General features: G+C 36.4%; 1 pseudogene; it reads right to left on the bottom strand.

Moving 5' to 3' along the window:
• Positions 1-12,488, bottom strand: part of LOC149240796 (putative methyltransferase PMT2) — a 130,457-nt pseudogene that overhangs the window by 87,942 nt on the left and 30,027 nt on the right.

Below are 12,488 nucleotides of genomic sequence, written 5' to 3'. Positions count from 1 at the left end.
AGTGATTACGAGGGGAAAATATAGTGCAACGTCATAGACCACTATCATCTCTTATGTTGCTTGCTATAGTGAGACTAATGGTGTCGGGGATCAAGGAATCCGCCTTGATGCGCGCCCCCCGGTAAAGTCCTCATGAGCGGCCCAACTTTGGAACCTGCCCTCATGGCATCATGATCTTCAAGGCGAAGGTGCTTCAACCCTTCCAGCCCAAGTCACGGCGGGAGTGCTAGTGGGTGGGATCAGGGACTCTGTCCCACCCCTCCCATGTAGTTCCATCCACTTGTACAACCCCATCACCCATATGTGAGTCATTCGGTCAAGAAACTAATCTGTGCCTGCAACCATTAATATATCATCAGAATATAGTTAAACATATATGGCAGATTCTAAGATCGACTTAGACTTTCAAAGATAAAATAATATGAATTTTCGTCAAACCAGGTGTCATCAACTCGTCATATGCGAGTGCCTCTGATGGTTCCCTGCCATACTCAATAATCATCAGTAACACGGTTTCTCAATGTTAGTCAATTATCATAATAGCATCATTAACAATTCCTAGTCATTCACATCATTGTCCATTGTAAGTCTGAACTAAAGGAAGTAGGTAACATAGGGGACACATCCCTCATGGCTATCATCAATAATCATCAATGGAGACATACATATTCATTAAGCTATCAACATCGTAACATCGTAGAAATATACCTATCCATAAAATTTATCCTCATTATGCTTTTAGTAGAGCGCATACATATTCTTTACTACCCTCATCATAATTTCAAATAGAGACCAACTTAACTATTAATATTGCAATCATCAGAATACTGATAGATAAGATACATAACCATTCATGCTACCATAATATCAATGGAAAGCATCCATAAACATCACAACCATGAATATCTCAATCGCTAATAATAGTGTCATGGGTCCAGATTCTCAATCTAAGGTCCTCGAAGAATAGAGTGTCTAAGATAATGTCGAATCAGGGTCAGCAAACTAGAGTGGGCACTACAAGAGCAACTAGAAGGTTTTGAGACATTTGATTGGGAGTCTCATGTGTGCAGACTCATGCGAGAATTGTACGGTCTCAAACAGGAACCCCAAGCTTGGTACAATCAGATTGATATCTATCTCGTTGGATTGGGCTTCATCAAAAGTGAAGCAAATGTGAACCTCTATCATATTTTGGAAGAAGGTAACTTGCTTATCATTGTTTTATATGTTGATGATTTAATATTGACAGGTGATGAGCAGTTGATTAGTTCTTGCAAGGAGGACCTTGCAAGAGAATTTCAGATCAAAGACATGGGTCTCATGCACTACTTCCTTGGGCTAGAAGTATGGAAACTTGATAGGGAATTGTTTGTGTCTCAAGGAAAGTATGACACCAAGATACTATAGAGAGTTCACATGGAGAATTGTAAGCCCATGGAGACACCTCTAGCAACCAACTGGAGGAAGGAGAACACCACTTTAGATGAAGATGTTGATGCTACCATTTACTGGTTGCTAGTGGGTTCACTAATGTATCTTGTGAACACACGACCAAATATGTGTTATGCAGTCAACCAGCTGAGTCAGGCTATGGTTAAGACAACCAAATTGTATTGGAAGGTAGAAAAACATGTTTTATGGTACCTCAGAGGCACTACCCAATATGGATTATGGTACAGACGGATAGAGGGAGTGAAGTTGTGTGGATTCACATATGCAGATTGAGCAAGGAGCCCATCCAATCGAAAGAGTACATCAGGTGGAATTTTCAGTTTTGGGTTTGCAGCAATTTCTTGGTACAGCAGGAACCCGAGGTATGTGGTGCTCAACTCAGCAGAAGTTGAATACATGGTTGCAAGTCAAGCAGCATGTGAGGCGATCTGGAGGAGAAAGATACTTGTGGAACTATTTGGTCAGGAGATGGAACCAACTCTGATATATTATTATAATCAGAGTTGCATTAAGCTCTCTAAGAATTTGGTATTTCACAATCTATCCAAGCATATATAAATATGGTATCATCATTTATGATATTGTGTGCAGACGAGGATAATGTTGCTACAATACATTCCAACAGAGGAACAAGATGCTAACATCTTGACAAAGACTTTTTCAAGATGGAAGTTCGAATTCCGCAAATGCAGGATAAGGGTGGTTGGTAATCCCTTTCTTGCTAAGAGGGAGTGTTGAGAAGTGTAGCAATAAAGGATCAATTTGACTTTGCCTTGGTCAAATTAAGAAAATTCGAAATTTCCACATCAACAAACAACTTGGAGGTAGTTAACTAAGGTGACACAGCTCTTTTCACTCAGTGAGCTCAGTAAATTCGAGGTAGAGGGAGTTCGGTTTACATGTGTTGATTCCTAATTTGTAGCAATCCATTTCAGTGATTTCCAGTTGTATTCATTTCAACTAGTTCTAACTATTGATAGAACTAGTTGGAGGTCAGTTGTGCAGTGGGATAGCAGTCTAACTCAGTGATCATCAAGTTAACTAGTCAATCAACCAAAAATAGCTCATGCGTGCAAGGAATTTGAATTTCTCAGTTGTGGTGGAGATTCCAAGGCTATGTAAAATCAGTTGTAGACTAGTTCTAAGTGGAAAGGTGTTGTGCAATCAATGATCAACCATTGGGAATTGTGCAATCAATTGGAGAAAAATTCCTAAGAAAATAGGGGCCTAATTTCTCAGGATTTGTGCAAGGAAATAGGAGCTCAGCTGGAGGTAGAAATTGACTAAGTCTGGGTCAGAGTTATTCATTGAGCAAAGAGGACAAGTATTCACTTGTCGGTTGAGCTCAGAGCAAGAAATAAATTGTAATACATTCTCTATTCATTTGATTAATGCAAGAAAGATTAAGGGGTTTTTACCAATTGGTTTCTCCTAGATAAATTTGTGTACTTGTGTATGTGATTGATGCACGTTTTTGAATGTTGTTCTAAATTGCGAATTAATTTTTGCAGAGCAGTAGAGTAGCATTGTGTCTCTTAATTTAGATTAACTTTCTTGAGAAGTCGCAATTTTGTCACCATATTTCTACATGGTATCAAAGGAGGATTCACATTAGCAGAAGAATTTTGAAGTTGTTCCTGAGGAGGTTCGAATTTGCAGCTTAAGTGTAGTAGGATCTCTTCAGAGTTGGGAGAATGGATTTCAATGGATTGAGATTAGAGTATTTCTTATAAGGCAAATTTAATTTCATTTCCTGGAAAGATCGCATCGAGGCAGTACTTGATGACAATGGATTGTTATAATATGTCAAGACAAACATTCCAAAACTAGGATCAGTTGATGCCCAGAACCTAGCCCAATGGAAAAAATATTTAGCGAAGGCGAGAAGAATAATCTTGGAGGGAGTGCAAGATCAAATTGTCTCAAATATCCATGGGAAAGAAACTCCTTTCGCAATGTGGAAGGCATTGATTGAGCTATTTGAGAATAGCAGTGACCATAGAAAATTAGCCCTCAAAGACAAACTTTGAAACATTAAGATGCAAAAGAATGATATTATTCCGCAGTATCTCACCGAATTTATACACAAGTTCGGGATGAGCTTTGAGGGGTTGGTGTGAATGTTGTAGAAGATGACCCGATGAACCTAACTCTTCTAAGCCTTCCCAAAAGTTGGCATAGCTACCAGGATTCGGTGAATATGAGGGAGAAATTACTGAATTAGGAATGCTTATTGTCCAATTTGGTGCAAGAATAAATCAGGCGAAATAACAAAGATGGGAGTTCATCCAAGGGAGAGGATGAAGAAAAATTTTCATTAGTTGGAAAGGGAAATAAGGGCAAAGGGAATAAATCTCAAACCAAACCAGAATCCATCCAAGGGGGCAGAATAAAGACTTGTCCAAAATTAAATGCTTCATTTATCATGAAATCAAGAACTATGCTACGAAGTGTCCACACAAACATTCTAGCAAGAAGAACTCAGGAGGAGTAGCAGGTGAAGCATTGGATTCACAGTTTGAGTTAGACTTCACCCTAATTTCATGCATGGTCAACATTGTGATGGGGAGTTTGTGGTATTTGGATTCAGGTTCCTTGTTCCACATGACAGGGTGTAGAGAGTTTTCAGTGACCTAGAGGAGAAATATATCCAAATGCATATTGAGCTTGGGGACGACAAAAGGTACATTGTTACTAGGATTCGTACATGAACCTTTTAGAGGGAGTTAGGATCTCCTCTTCACCTCAAATATGTCATTTTGTCACCAGGCCTGAAGAAGAACCTCTCTGTAGCAGTTTTGGAACACTATGGCTATGATGTAATCTTCAATAAATGGAAATCCTTTATGAGACACGTTGTTATTTGGTAGGTGAAGAAAATCGAGGTTATGAGGTTGCTTTTATAACAAGAGGAATAACCTTTCACCTACCCTTGACTCTTTGTTTACCCTCATGACTCTTGGACTCCTTAATATGCCTTTTAGACTTCTAAACAACTCTTGAACTTCTAAATGACCTTTGGAATTCTCTATGTGACTTTTGCACATATATGACGTTGAGAAGTGTAGTAAGAAAGGATCAATTTGACTTAGCCTTGGTCGAATTGAGAAAATTGGAAATTTCCACATCAATAGAAAACTTGGAGTCAAGTAATTGAGGTGACATGGCTCTTGTCACTCAGTTAGCTCAAAAAAAATTGAGTTAAGGGCTTGGAGTTCAGTTTGCATGTGTTGATTTATAATTTGTAGCAATCTAGTTCATTTATTTCAATTTGTATTCAGTTAAACTATTTCTAATTGTTGATAGAACTAGTTGGGGGTCATTTGTGCAATGGGACAATAGTCTGACTCAATGATCATCTAGTTAACTAATTAATCAACCAGAAATAGCTCATGCATGCAAAGAATTTGAATTGCTTAACTATGGTGGAGATTTCAAGGCAGTGTAACATCAATTGTAGACTAGATCTGAGTGTACAGGTGTTGCATATAATCAATGATCAATCCTTGGGAATTGTACAATCAATTGGAGGAAAATTCCTAAAAAATAGGGGCATAATTCCTCAAGATTTGCACAAGGAAATAGGAGCTCAAGTGGAGGCAACATTTGACTAAGTCTATGTCAGATCCATTCATTAGGTAGAGAGAACAATTATTCACTTGCAGGTTGAGCTAAGAGCGACCAAACAATTGTAATACATTCTCTATTCATCTTATTAGTACAAGAAGGATTAAGGGGTTTTTACCAGTTAGTTTCCCCTAGATAAATTTGTGTACGTGTGTATGTGATTGATGCATGTTTTTGAATGTTGTTTTAAATTGTGAATTAATTTCCATGTAGTAGTAGAGTAGAATTGTGTCTCTTGCTTTAGATTAAATTTCTTGAGCAATTGCAATTCTATCACCATATTTCTATAGATTATTCTCAGAGGTGTTTGACAGTTAGTAATGCTTCAACCAATGAGAATATTTGTCATGATAATTAAAAGGATAAGCTTCATAACTCTGTGCATCCATGGAAGATGTGCATTCCAATCCTCAGTTCAATTCAAGAGGTTTACATGAAGATAGATTAACATAATCCTCTATCCGATCAAAAACCCAATATTGAAAATTAGAAAATGTGTCTCGAAAAAACTCAAAATATATCAATAATGAGCTTACATCCAATGAAATAATACGTAGAAAAGAATTTTGTGAGAAAATCAAAATCTGACATAGTTCGAGGATCTCATCAAGCTTGCAATAACCTGACATAACCATCAACGAGAGTTGAAGTGTCTCGACTTCCTGAAAAGTCCCATAACTTTTAAATGTTGGATGATCACATTTTGAGACTTAAGTCAGATCACGAATTATATGTGGATATGCAGTATCATTTATTTCAACAAGATCACTATTATTGAGATGGAAACCATCTACATCACTAGTTTGATCATATTTTTCAACTTCAACAAACAGATTACTCAAGTCATAAGATTATTCTAAGTGCAAATCTAGAGATGTATAAATTGGATAAATCTCGTGAGCAGCGTGATTTTAAGAGTTGTCCTCATGAAAAATAAGAGATTGAAAAGAATAGAATGGATGCCCAATGATTTGATGGTTCTTTTCCTTATCATAGATGACCTCACTTCTTTGTGTCAAATTGAGATTTTTCTCATCATATTTTAGATTCAAAGAGCATGGCATGTCTTTATCATGAGTTGATTGATTACAAATAGTAGGACACAAGGGATAGTGATCTAAAGGAGAATTAATCATGAGGGAATCTTCATGAAAAATCAAAATATTGGCCGATGTATTAACAGAATCATTGTTGTCAAAATGATGGTGACCCAAGGCTTTAGATTTATTAAAGAACTTGATTTCTTTTCATCGACTGTTGAGATAACTAGATTCTAAATCAACCAAGAATGAAGGAACAACATATTGACATGGAGGATTTTGAAAAAGAGAAAATAGGTTAAAATAATCTTCACACTCTTGTCCCCATACCTGTGGAATATGACCACTATGTAACTAATCACCATTTGGACCACAAAATTGAGAATTAATAGTATCTGAAGAACTGGCTAGTGGAGCAGAGTGATGAAGAAAATCAAGGTACAAAGGGTCATGACATGTAGCTGATAGAGGATGACAGGTGTCCCTTAAAGAAATACTTTCAATCAGATCATATTCAAGAGATAAATTATGTATATCAATGTCCTATAGAGGAATTAAGGGACCAGTATCCACCTTAGGTTGCTTGTGCGTAGAGTATCGACCAAGAAGATAAAATGAGGATGGGATGAATGGACCATCAATCTAATTTTTAGATTTAAAAACTTCAACAATAATACCAGAGACATCCTTGTTAGGAAATGAAAAATGAGGAGGACAAGGGACAAAAGGAACAATAGGTTCCTCCTCTGAAATTAAAGGTGTCTCATGATTAATACAAGTTCGGAGAGCACTATTAACCAAGTATTCAAGTTTAGATGGTTTCAATGAGATTTGAACCAAGCGCTAAAACTTTTATTTGAAGAAATCCCAATCCACATCTTCCTCAAGAAACTCGTAACATAGGTGAAGAAATCTATTAGCAAAATCCTCTATTGATTCATCAGACTACATTCTAAGTTGATTAATTCTTTTATAAACATCTTGGTAATCATACTTGTTAAAGGCTTGAGAAGCTTCTTGAAGATTTGTTCAAATGAATGAATAGAAGTGGATGGTAAAGTATGACACCAAAGCTTGACTCGACCTTCAAGTGCGAGGGTGGACAATATACAAGAAACATCTTCACAATTGATTTCATGATATTCACAAAACTTGAGAAACAGAGACGTATGCTCGGTTATGGATACTTCACCCTCACCATCAAACTTTAATTAAGACAAGTTGTAGAGTAGTTCCACAAGAAGTGTAATATTTTCTCTATTAGAAAAAACATATCGGGATTATGGTTTGGGAACGAAGATAAGAGATTCAAAACAGACTTAATGGGTTCAACTTGTCATCTTGCCCTCCTTCTAGCACCAAATGTTGACATTGTTGGAAATCCGTCAACCAAGGGGGTCTCCTCCGTATGAAATCCCAACTAGACCTCACATCATTTGGAGGAGCAGCCCTGACCAAGAAATAAGGTTGGTTTCCATTATTCTTAGGAATTTTACATGGCCACAATTATCAACATAAGATATCATGCAAAAAATCTTTGAAACAAGAAATTAAGTTGAAATTGTGAGGAAAACAATTACAATGCATATATAGTATTTTCACGGATTTGAGAAAAGAGAGAGTGATCCTCTAGAAGAAAAGTAATATTACTATCCTAAAAGAGATACACAAGAGCATGAAAGAATAGTTTATTAACCTACAAATTAGTTCATAAGATAACAATGATGATTAAAGGAGTAACACCACACATTTAATGAGATGCATACCAAAGCCAACGAAATAGTTCATTTTCACTAGTATGTGTTAACATAAACATACACTGCAAACAATGAAAGAATATTCTTACAAGCATTCATGACATATGCATGAAAGTGCGCCAGATCAAAGAGCTTGATATATCAAGTGAAATTCCCAAGATATAAAATTACAATGCTGCCACACTAGCCCTAATAGTGGAACATTAAGTCACCACTTGCTCCTCCAAAGAAAGATCTTCTCTCCTTTGCCAAACTAGAGAATCCAAGGTGAAAAGTTCAAAATCCAAATCCCTATTGCTTGAGTTATGAGGGTGTATTTATAACAAATGAGGTGCCTTTCCACCTCCCATGTGACTCTTGACCTCCCTCACAAATCTTGAGCTTCTACTATGACTTTTCAAGTTCATATATGACCTTTGAGCTTCTACATGACTTTAGAACTTTGTAGTGACCTTTCACATTCCATTTGAGATCCTTGGTCTTTCGCACATTCTACATTCTCTTGTTTTTAAAATTACATAATTACATCAGCAAATGATGTGGCAAAACATAATAGCACATGTGACCCTTGGGATGACAATTGTACAAGCCATGACTTGGAAATAATGGCATTGAACTTCATGATGATGTGTCAATGCTAGGTTTCTCTCTTTGTGTCTTCCTTCATATATTCATGACAGATCTTTCATGTGCTTCATCTTCATCCTCCAAGAGGCCGATTGATATAGAGTCTTCCACGTGATCTTTATTTTCTTTCTTATGTCATGGTCTAGTGCCTCTTCTTCTCTTTGTTAATGGTCCCTTCATGGTTCTAGCTTCACAAGTGTCTTCCTTCATGATATTTTGGGCATCCTCCTTGAAAATTATCCTATCATGTCACGTACCTGCAAATAGGATTCCCTCATGACAAGATGACATCAGTCCCAAAATCTCCTAGTCTATTCTATTTCATGTTGCATGCTGATTAAGCCAAGACAAAATGCAAGATTGAGGAGAGGTTCAGGATTGTGCATTACGCAGGAGTAAGAGGCAGCAGTGAGGGTCTAGCCACTATGACTATGAAGTGCACAGTAATTGAAGGAAAAGGAAGCAGAATTGCATAGTTGAGGAAATTACTGAGGCAAGGGAGGTATGCCTCAATGCATAGTTCAGGAAGGCAAGACACAAAAGACTATGCAGTTGGGAAACCCTATGAGACAATGAAGAAGGCTTGCTCATTGTGATTGCATAGTGTGCAACTCAGGAAGGACGGGGACAAAAGACTGCATAGTTGAGCAAGTTGAGGAAGACATGGAGGCTTCTCCATTGTGATTGCACAATGCGAATTTTTAAAAATACAAGGACTATGTAGTTGAAGGAATCAATGACTGAGGAAGGCCTGATTGGTGACTGATATTGTGAAATGTGCAATGGAGGTCTGACTCAGAAGATTGTGTAGTTGGAAAGGATAGGAGGTAGTGACTATGCATTGTGATTACGTAATGCATAGTTCCAGGAGGCAAGGATGCTTCATTATGACTTAAGACTGCACAATGTGCAGTTCCAAGGGGCAAAAATATTGGTCATAGATTGAGCAAGTTGCAAATGCAGTGAAAGCTCCAAAATGACTATGTGTGGGATTAGTGAGACAAGAGAGGACATGACATTCAAACAAGTCCTGAAATGGTGATCTCACACTCAGATAACATCAACACACGTCAAAAGGATACACAAACCTCAAAATCTGCATGCATGTCTTGAAACGACAGCAAAGCAACTCTTATTTTTAAGTGTGACAGTTGAAATGTGGCTTTGCGACACTTAGAATACAAATTATGACACAAGTGTCGACTGCAACTAGAAAGTGCACTAAGATGTGGGGAAGTGTATATCGCATATTCTTATGATATATATGATCAACTAATGTAGAAGAGTGTGCCATAGCTATCGCTAGTGGTGTGCCAAAGTCTAACACATGTAGGAGTATAAATAGTTAAAGATGATGACAGTAAGGAAAAGTGAAAATGACACTTGCAAAAGCTAAAGAAAGTGAAAGAAACACATGCTATAGCAAAGAGAACGTAAAAGTGACACTTGTGAAAGCAAAATCAAGCAAAGATGATAGTTGTGGAAGTGAAAGCGACACTTATGAAAGAAAAAGCATGCAAAATTATAGTTTAGGAATTTCACTAGAATGATAATATAATTGCAACTAAGAGAAAGAGAATGACTGACTCACAAGATTGCATGATCATTATGAACTAATATTATGAATTGAATTTTAACCAGAATTGTGCAATCATCATCTTTATGAACTGCGCAGTCACTGTCAACAAGGGTTGTGCAATGACTATGATCGAGAGTTGTGCAGTTACTGTCACAAGGCCTTGTGTAGTCACTGTATCCAGTGGCTACACAGGAACTAATTTCAAATATTGTGCAATGTCTGGCTTTAAAGGTGAACATTGACTACAAAGCTTTCCAGAAGAGGGTGTCCTTAAGAATGCATCAAACTCCTAAGCATGTGCAAGCAAGTGGCTTCGACACTTAGATTCTCATAAGAAGACTTGATCACTGAGAAAAATATCAACCAATCATGAAGCAACTATGATTAACTTGGAATGATAGATCGTAAGATCACAAGTAGGCTCTAAAATTCAAGTGTAAGCAAGATTTTGGAGGGTGTTTGTCACAGTGACAACAAATACTTCTAAAGAAAAAGCAAATTCCATAGGTCTCCAAACATTTATAATTTCACCTCAAAAGTTGAATAGATTGACCATTTAAACTTTAAATAAACAAATATTGCATCTTCATAAACAAAAATGCATTGTCAAGACAATTTTAACAATGGAATGATGAACAACCAATGATTTCTGACAAGATATGTTATGATCTCAATCATGACCATGTTACAAAAATAGAAATAATATTTGAGTAAAATCTTGGTATCTTGATTATTATTCTTATATAACATGTATATTGTCCAGGATTTGAGTCTATAAATGAGCATTAATTAACAAAAAAGTAGCATTTTATGTTGAAACACTACCCATTGGAGCCATATTTCAGTTATTGAATGCAAATTTTCCAAATATCAATGGCATTATCTTATTAAATATTGAGTCACTGTTATATCCTTCATTGGGGTGAGTCCCAAAATTTAAGATTGATAAAGTTGCATAGTTTTCCAGTTTGGTGATTTCCAATGTAATGTTATCACCATCTCCAAAGCTCTTCTATCAAGCACCTAATATGTATAAAAAACAACGTAATCCAAAAACAATAAATATAGAAACATAACTCGTGGTCTTGTTATTTGTTGAATTTTTTTTTACCTCAACCTGTTAGAGGACAAGAAAATGAACAAATTATTCAAATATATACAAAATCAAAAGGTACTTGACAAGAAAATGAAGGAATTATTCCAAGTCGAAAGTGTTGAAAAAAATGTAACTAGGTTCAGTTTTCATTATGACTTGTAATTATAATATTGTGTAAAAGAAGAAAAATTATTATTCCTTGCATCATGGGTTTCATGAGCAACATGTGTTTACCATACATCAAAGACTTCTTCTTGATTTCTTTAGGATTTTATGTCTCATCATAAATATTATAAAAGTCATAAGGTCAAAGGAATATGCTCCAATAACAAGTGTCGTTATCCTTGTGCAAGTCGGATCTACAAAAAGACAGTGATCTCCTTGATGATATGTTGTCCTAATGTTAAGGCACTCAAGTCGGCTTGAAGTACCATAGTTGATTGATATATATAAGAAGAAAATGTTGAGTCACTAAACAAGTCTTCGAATAAAATTGATAATACAGTCAGCAAAGAAGATATACATACACAGTGAGCAAGGGTAATATCTCGGTGAATTCTCTACATATATATCGTGTCAAGATCTTGGAAGTCTATACAGAACTCTCGGAAGTATATATCCACACACAGTGATAGATCTCAGAATTCTATACAGAACTCTCGGAAGTATATATATCCACACAATGATAGCTCTCAGAAGTCAAAACATTACTCTCGAAGAACTATATATATATATAGTGACTTCTTCCGATATAACTCTCGGTGGTAACTTGTCTGATCATTATCATAAAAAAAAGAGCATGAAGGACTGTCTCATGAATGAAGTAATCTATTCCTGAGCAGAGAACTGTGGTAGCGGAGAAATAAGGAACTGAGGACTGTGACTAGACAACGAAGGTACAAGGAGACCAAGAACTGAAGCAGTACAGTGATATCAAGTCTATAGACTGGGGATTATAGGCCAAACAGTTCAAAGGATAGTGACAAACGTCTTGGAGGTAATCTGGTGTCAATTTTGTTAAGGGTCTTGGTATTTATCATCTAAATATCTATAAGAAGAGATTCAAGGGTTTTACTCTCAAGACGAGAGGTTTTGCCTTGGCTTGGAGCCAACATTTTATGTACATGTACTTTCCTTCTTTTTTTATTTTGGTAATTTTTTTATGATTAAAGAACAAGAAAACATAAAGAAGTTAACTCAAGAAAATAAAAGATATCACAAGAAGTTGTCAATGATGGAAGAATCATTAATAATTTTCCCTATATTCTTCAACATGGTATCAGAGATATGGTTACAATCTACGGAAGGAC

This window comes from Pinus tabuliformis, chromosome 8 (assembly GCF_031772625.1).
Source record: "Pinus tabuliformis cultivar Carrire ecotype Pingquan chromosome 8, CPIR1, whole genome shotgun sequence".
In the NCBI taxonomy this organism is placed as follows: domain Eukaryota; kingdom Viridiplantae; phylum Streptophyta; class Pinopsida; order Pinales; family Pinaceae; genus Pinus; species Pinus tabuliformis.
This window is presented reverse-complemented; position numbering and strand designations above follow the sequence as displayed.